Source organism: Cynara cardunculus (assembly GCF_001531365.2).
Source record: "Cynara cardunculus var. scolymus isolate 2C chromosome LG 16, CcrdV1, whole genome shotgun sequence".
In the NCBI taxonomy this organism is placed as follows: Eukaryota; Viridiplantae; Streptophyta; class Magnoliopsida; order Asterales; family Asteraceae; genus Cynara; species Cynara cardunculus.
The window spans coordinates 19,499,980-19,509,141 of record NC_037543.1 but is presented as its reverse complement, the minus strand read 5'-3'; positions in this window follow the sequence as shown (position 1 = coordinate 19,509,141).

The window sequence follows — 9,162 nt, the reverse complement described above, 5'->3', positions numbered from 1 at the left end:
GGGATTTGTCTGCTGTTAGATGAAATAGCAATGTAAAGGTGAACCGATTTAATCGTTTTATCTTAGATGAGTCATTTATTTTATGTGACATTTATATTTCGTCTTTTCCTATCTGATAATTGTTTTCTTATAATTTATGTTGGACGTTCGATTTAAATGGATACTTATTCTTGAATAGTGTTTTTAAGTGAAATATGTAGATAACAGTTGAGACGATTGTAACTAGTACAAAATATTTGATCGATGCGTCCGATCTAAATATACAACCAGTCATATCCAATGAGTAGAACTGAAACAATCTGATCATCCATTGGATTTGATCATATCAGTTGTCAAAATTCAACATCCAATTGATGATAAAATTAGATTGGTTATCCAAATTCATCAAACGTGCATCGACGAACACCCCTACTTTGGCTGGTATCATGCACACAGATGCATGTGTATGCTTAAATGCTTTATGTACGTTATACTACTCATTATAATTTTCTGGTACATCTTCACTCAGTAAATCTTAAAATGTCTTTAGATCATCGAGACATCGACAATGGAAAGGCTTTTTCAGACAGTTTTTATATCGCATCATCGTCAACTCAACAACTTAAAAACTTGAATAATTTCGCCATAACACAAACACGTTTCCAAGCTATTTCAGTTTCTTTTGGGTCCCACCATTTTAATTCATACTATTTATATTATTTATAAAAATCAGTATATTGATATTTTATAATACATATTTATTTATGTCGAGATAAATTATTATTCTAATTATACAAAATATTAAAAAGTTTATTAGTAAATAATAATGTATTAAAAATATTAATAAATACACATTTTTTAAATTTAATTTCGTAAAAACTGATTTAAGGAAGTTTTGATTTTCTTATATTTTTTAATGCAACTATATTAGAAAAATACATATTTTAACCCTTTTATATAAACTTTTTATTTTCTATATGTATATTGTATTAGTTAATTAGTATATTTTTGTTTTATTTTATTAAAGTTAATCGAAAATTAATAACAAAGTTTAAGTAAAAGTTATGATAAAAAGTTATAAAGAAGTTTAAAACAGATAACAGAATAATCTAAAACTAATTTTACGCACTTGATATTGAGTTTGATTTTTATTTTTATAAAGGAAAACTTATTAAAATAATCATTTTTCAAGGTTGGTTTCATCTTTTAGTCATTGCAGACTCAGTTAAAAGATAAAAAAAATTTACACTTTCAACCCTTGTTTGCAAAAAAGATAGATTTTTCATCCAGGTCCCCAAAAAAAATTGAAATTGAAAACTTAGGGCAATTTTGATAAACCTTATAAAAAAGTGACTAAAATATGAAACCAGTCAATAAAAATGACTATTTTAATTAATTTTTCTTTTATAAATTATCATTGAAACCAAAAAAAAAAATTGTCTAAGAAAAAATGACAATGAGGAAAGTCGAAAAAGCAATGATTGAATAAATTTGGGATTGTTTATATAAAATGCTTATTAACTTATTTAAATGTGGTATCGATAATAAGGAGTTTTTAGTGTTTTGATGTAAAAAGAAAAAAGAAAAAATACTGATACCGGTTTGACACTGGTAATAAGAAGTTTTTGATAAGCTACTCATTTCTAACTTATTTCGGTGTGGTACCTGTAATAAAGAGTTTTTAGTGTTGGGATAAAAAAAAATATTTATCAGCTTATTACGTTTTGATATCGTCATAACTAATCGAAATACTTTTTATAAAACTCTAATTTAACACCACATAAATTAATAAGCATTTTTTTTTAAAACACAAATTGTTTTAAGTAAGCTATTCCGGATACCCCTTGATAGGAATTTGGACTTTTCAAATGCTTTTTCATTAAATAAACTCATATTGTGGATGTTATTTTGTGAAATCTAGTCTTATTTTGGCCATTATTTTAAAAAAAAATGAATGTAACACATCAACAAAGTTTGGATGCAATTTTTCATAAATAATTTAATTTGTAATTTTAAATCAAAATTCTAGTGCAACAAAGACTTGTAATGTACAACTTCTACGACACAAGTCATAAATCTGGTTTGCCTCTGCTAATGATTTCTCGATGGGGCAATGGTATTTTTCACTAGTGGTCAGTGGACAAGGTTAGTAAGGTTGTTGTTGCTTTACAAACTAGATGGTGGTCGTCGTCGTTGCTGATGATGATGCTTATTTAATTAGGAATAGCAATGCAGTCGATAGCAGTGGCGAAGCCACCTTGGAGCCAGAGAGGGTATAGGCTCCCCCTGACATTTTTTTTATATAACATATACATAGGCAAGTCATATTTGTAGTTTCCTGGGCTCCTTCTCTCACAAAGTGTTGGTCTATGTATTTTTGGATCCTCTGATTTGTTGTTCGGAGCAATGGCGAACCTAGTAAGGAATCAGAGGGTGCAATGGCTCCCCTTGGATTTTTTAAGTTTTTTGATATAGTAATAAGCTATTTTTATAACTGTTCGGCTCCCTCTTAGCCTCACGCCTGAAGTGGTCAAGCCTCATAGTCTTTTTCTTGATTAATGGGCCATTTACTGATGATTACGTGGTTAGTGTTTATCGGGTTATTTACCTTATCGAATGAAAGTTATATATATTTTTTCACATAATTCTATTAATATATTGTTAAAAAATAGAAAAATAACGAAAATCTATGAAAAAAAAACTTTCACTTTATGATTTATTTTAATGTTTTTAAACCTTTTAATTTCAAATAGAGAATTTGAAAAGAGTCGATCAGTATTTTTTTAGTTCAGCTCTGTCAAACTGGTATCATGGATAAGTTTTAGAAAATTGCTTTCATGAGTAAGTTTTAAAAATGAAATTCATCATGGTGCTTGATTGAATTTATGAACTTTTCATTTCATCAATATAAATCATTGTGTTTGTTACTTTAAGAAATTAAAATTTATTTGTATTTTTAATATTTTTATTCTTTGTATGTTCGATGCTTCTGTGATATGAATTTCTAGCTCTGCCACTGATTGATGAGATTAGCAGAGGCTGAGTTTTAAGTTCCTAACATTCTACAAAAGGCCCTCAACTAACTTTCGTAACATTCGAAGTATTTCAAACTATTTGTGACAAAACTAGAAAATTTATAAAAAGTACATGGTTACTATTTGATAATATTAATCTTATAGGGTTGAGTTCCTGTAAAACCCAAAATTCCGAGGAATAAATAATGTATCTCCATTACTATTTTATATATAGGTTAAATAAAAATTTGAAATTTAAAATAAGTTAAATTCCTTTTCTTATTCTCGGTCGAGGGCTGAAGGCTCTATTTTGAGGGATGAGCCTGCTGTCAACTATTGGGAGAGGCAGAAGAGGAACAGGCGGTGCCTGGTTCATATGAGGAAACTGTGACCTGCCTGTTTGCAGGCTGTGGAGAAAGCAGTTCCACAGCCTAAAACTCGGGATTCGGCCGATTTGGTCAACTAATAGGCCAAATCGTTTGAGTATAAATTATGGGCACTGGTTAGGATCGTTATTCATTTGAAAAGAAGAAGGAAATCGTTGAGCTTGAGAGAGAAAAACCGGAGTTCAAGACCAGGCAAGAACCCCCTGCTTTCCCGTCGTTTAGAGGTAAATACTCAACCAAAATTTATGTTGTTACAATGTTTAGCTGTGCCTTTGGCCATGTGTAGAACTCTAGAAGGCTCACGTTCCAACTTCGTGTTTTAGGATTCAATTTCAAGTTTAGATTTCTTTTGGAAAACACGTTGTATCGCATTCTGTTAAAAACCACTTAAAAGAATGTTACACAGAAGCTCTGCATGAGAGCTCTGTATCAAGTTATATTATACAGAAGCTCTGCATGAGAGCTCTGTATCAAGTTATATTATACAGAAGCTCTGCATGAGAGCTCTGTATCAAGTTATATTATACAGAAGCTCTGCATGAGAGCTCTGTATCAAGTTATGTTAGCCGAAAGCTCTGCATGAGAGCTTTGTAGCAAGTTACGTTATACAGAAGCTCTACATGAGAGCTCTATATCTGGCGCTAGACAGGAGCTCTGGAAGAACACACAGAGGGGCTCTGTCCTTTAAATGTTGAAATAATTAGTTAAGTCACAGAAACCCTGGTCTTGGTGGGATTATTTTCTAAGTATAGGTTAGTTCAACCAGAGGCTCTGGTCGTGAAGCCAGAGGCTCTGGAAGAGAGACCAGAGGGGCTCTGGTCCTTGGTGAAATATATTTGCCAAGTATGATTCAACCAGAGGCTCTGGTCGTGAGACCAGAAGCTCTAGAAGAGAGACCACAGAGGGGCTCTGGCCTTGGTGTGTATTATTTTCTAAGTGTGGTTCAACCAGAGGCTCTGGTCATGAGGCCAGAAGCTCTGGAAGAGAGACCACAGAGGGGCTCTGTCCTTGATGTGAAATTATTTTCTATGGTATACAAGCAGAAGGGCTCTGTCAATATAACCACATAGGCTCTGGTCCTAAAGGACTTAAGGGTCCAGAGGCTCTGTCAAAGCAACCAGAGGCTCTGGTCTTCTTCCAGACTTAGTCGTTTTAAGGTATATAGTTAAACGATACACCTTGGGTCGGAACTCACGTTCCTATGATTTTGTTGATGTGAAGAACGTTCTTAAGCATAGTTGACCAAGGTTGACCCTAGCCAACGTAGTTGACCGTAAGTTGACTTTTGTGCTAGCCTTTGGGAGAAATTAATCATTCATATGCTATTTACTATTATAAATTGTAGGTTACCAGTCAGCTGCGTTAGTAAAGCAAACTACGATATCAGGTGAGTCTTCATGAGACTTACAATGGGATGCATACCTATGTATAAATTTATTTTCGAGCATTAAATGATTTATATGATAATGGGTACGTATGCATGATGTTCAGTTTACATACATGATATATTTTATATGTATGTTATTCTATGACCAGTTGCATACTATGTGTTTAATCAGTTTTCAAATACCTCTAGCATGTTATGTCATTTGAAAGTTTATGATCAGTTTTAGTGGGTGGGCATTTGACCAGTAAGTCACGACCAGTATAAAACACTACCCGGACAAGTGGGTGATCAATTAAGATTGAAGTATCAACCCAGGGCATGTTTGTGACTAAATGACCCATACCCGACAGACAAGTCATGAGATCTCTGTTTCCTTCTGCGTTACATGTTTTTTCAGAAAATGCATACTATTTGGTACAAGATTTACAAGTTGATATGTATGATGTAAAGTGATTTTTCTACTCACGCAAACCATGAACTCACTGAGCTTTATAAGCTGACTATAGTATGCATCTCAGGGCCAGGTAGTTCGAAGTCGGATAAGGGCAAGGGACACGCTTAGAGAGTTGCTAATTATTATCTTATTTTAGCCTTTTGTCTAGCAGCGTTGTATAAATCTTTTGTAACTTAACCTGGCGTGAAGCAGATTAGAACTTAAATTGATCTTTGGACAATTCAAAGACTTCCGCTGTAAACAATTCAAACGGTGTTATTTAGCCGTCTTTTGGGAATATATATTCAGGAAATTGTTTCAGGGTACGTAACATTCTAAAAAAAAAAATGAGGGTGTTACAGTTCCAGTGAAAACAAAAGTTATGATGAGAAGGGTAGGAATGATTCTCATCCTTAGATCAATCCTAATTGAAGATGACCACTAGACCAACACTAATGAGATACACTAAATCAACTCCTTTCTAAAACGTAATTTATGGGTTATTTTAGGATTAAAAGAAAATCAGGGGTTCAAATCCTTTCTTATATTTCTCATCTTAACTATTATTCTCACACGATCCTTCATCTAATCTTGTATTATATACATACACATACATACGAGTGTGTGTGAGATATATATATATATATATATATATATATATATATATATATATATATATTTCCAAGCATGTTATTTTAATTCATCAAACACTTTGAACTACATGGAGCACTCTACCTTTGTGCCAAGCATTTCAAAAGTTATACCAAGTATTTATCCAAGCATCTTTCATTATCAAGTTGTGATTATGACAAGTCAAACACATACATTTATATCAAGCCAAACTTTATGCTTAGAGATTGGTTGTAAGTTGGTGATGAACTTAAATGTTGAGATTATGTTATACCTAAAAATATATACGATTTCATCAAAAACCCTTCAAAAAATATTCACCATGAACACATACATGACTAAACCCTGCTCACATTTCATCTAGACAAGCTGAATATCGCAGTAATCTCACAATATACAGTAGAATAAAACTTTCGATCTTTCAATATTCAATAATGAAAACCAACATAACAACGAAGTCTTACAAACACAAACTAAACGTGTAAATATAGTCAACGACATAAAGATTTGAAATTAATCATACAACTCTACCTAGTACTAAATTATGTCCTTTTTTTCTTGTTATTACCTGCTTTGTCTTCTCCTAAGACAAATGACACTAGTCGGTTAATAAAATCAACGAGTTCATGGTTTTAATGCTAAAACATCGAAAAACATTTCATACTAATAACTCTGAGATTATATTGAAACTATGTATATAATAAAAACATCATGCTTGCTTGAACATTTTTGTAAAATGGTTATGCAAGTAACGTGACACTGCTGAAATACCTAATTTATACAATGTTGATAATTCTTATCTTGGGTTTTTTGTGGATAAAGGGCATATAAGAAAGCTAATTACATAAGAAATATTTTATCAGATAAAAATAAAAATAGAAGAAAGGAAAACCTTTATTGTCGTAGTTGGGCTGCAAAAAACAGATCGAAGGACCAATTGTAAACAAAGTTTTCAATGATTAGATGCGTGTGTAAAATCTGAGCTGACACTGTTAGTCTGATACGTAATTTTATAACCAAAATATTATACAGGATTTATAAAGAATAAATGTGTTTAAATGTGATTTATGGACAAGGGTACATGTGAAATAATCTATATATATATATATATATATATATATATATATATATTAAAGAAGAAACCAAACGTAATGAGGTGGCACCTTTTAATGCTTAGAACTCTTCCTATATTTTTTCTCATTTTTTTGATTTTTTTAAATGTTGAATATGTTAAAGACTTTTTTGCCCCTGGATGAAAAATGTATAGCCCATAATTAACTCGGGTTATTTTGTAATTTTGTATACCCAAGTTTAACCTCCAACTCTTGATTTGCTCTTTCATTTACTTTCTTTTATTTCTTAATGAAATTTGTTTTTCAAAGTTTCAATAATAAACAAATGAATCCTAGAAAATCCTTTGGTGAGGAATGAAGAAGGTGAGAGTTGAAGAAGAATTCAAAGATTTTAAAAGGTATGTAGAAATTATATTCATTAAAAAATGTGATTTGTTATTACATATTTCTTTTTCAATATTGTTGGATTTGTTGTTATCATATGATATGATTGTGTTTACGATTGAATCATATAAATTATGTTTACGATTTGATCATATAAATTGTGTTTACGATTTGATCATATAAATTGTGTTTACGATTTGATCATATAAATTCGAATAAAATTTTGATATTTTGTAATCACATGATATGATAAACTTTTTTCGAATTTAAGCTTCATTAACAATAACTATTTATACGTGATTGATAATTACATTAAATTTTGACTACTTCAAGATTTTTTCAATTGACAAAAATCTTTTGGTGAGTAATGAAGAAAATAAGAGTTGAAGAAAATTTAAAAGATTTTAAAAGGTATCTAAAAATTATATTATTTACAAAATGTGATTTGTTATTACATGTTTCTTCTTTTCAACATTGTTGGATTTGTTGTTATCGTAGGACATGATTGTGTTTACGATTGGATCATATAAATTCGAATAAAATTTTGATATTTTATAATTACAAGATATTATAAAAAACGAATTGTTACTCTGTTCACAATAATTGTTTATACGTGATTGATAATCATCAATATATATAAAGGAGAAACCAAATACAATATGTGCCTTTCTCTAGATATTAGAAACTTATTTTTCCTTTTTCCTAGATTTTTGATTTTTTTAAATTTTTTTCATTCCTATTTTTAAAACATGAAATTCATTAAAATAAGGTTGTTTTGATAATTTTAAAAGGCTTAACCTCCAACTTTTTCCTTTTCATTCTTGGAGATGAAACCTCTAAACACTTTCATGTACTCCTCCATCATTTGTCAATGTTTTTATAATATTAAATAAGTTATATTATTTACCCCTAAATTCATGTAAGAATTATTACATTTTATATTTATATTATTTAAATAAACACTTAAAATGATGTTTATGTATTTATTTATTTATTTGAAAACAAATAAAATGTGATATTCATGTGGTATTTGTATGTGTATTTATTTGTTTTTAAAAACGTTAAATCAGATATAATATATGACTACAAAAATGCAGAGTATCAGCGAGGGACAAATATGTCACTGAAAGGGCAATCCGTCGCTGATACTCCGTCGGTCAAATAGTCGTAGGTGATGCCATCAGCGACGGATATCAGCAACGGATTTGCTTTAGCGACAGATCAGCGAAGGATCTGCGACGGAACTTTCAGCGACGGATCTGCGACGGATCTTTCAGCGACGGATCTGCGACGGATCTTTCAGTGACGGATCTGCGACGGATTTGTGACGGAAGTTTCAGCGACGGATCTGCGACGAAACTTTCAGCGACGGATCTGCGACGGAAGTTTCAGCGACAAATTTGCGAGGGAACTTTCAGTGACGGATTTGCGAGGGAACTTTCAGCGACGGATCTGCAAGGGAATTTCAAGGACTTTCAGCGATTGAGTTTCCCTCGCTAATCCGTCGATAAATTTTATAAATTTAAAAATAATTTTTTTGAAATTGCATAAATCCTGTATTTATTTATAAAAAAAACCTGAAAATAATAATATAACAAACCAAAACTGTGAACAAACTTTAAGTAACCAATTCATACGATTTAAAATATGGGTTCATACAATTTAAAATATTTAATTCATACAATTTAATCTTCGAATACATACAATCTAACTATCGAGAGGTGAGGGAGATGGGAAAACGTATCCTGACTGCCGCATAAACGCAGCAAAATGCTCCGATAATGCGGCATGTTGGGCTAATGCAGCAGCTTGTCTGGCCTGTTCAGCAGCATGTTGGGCTAATGCAGCAGCTTGTCTGGCCTCCAAATCTGCTCTA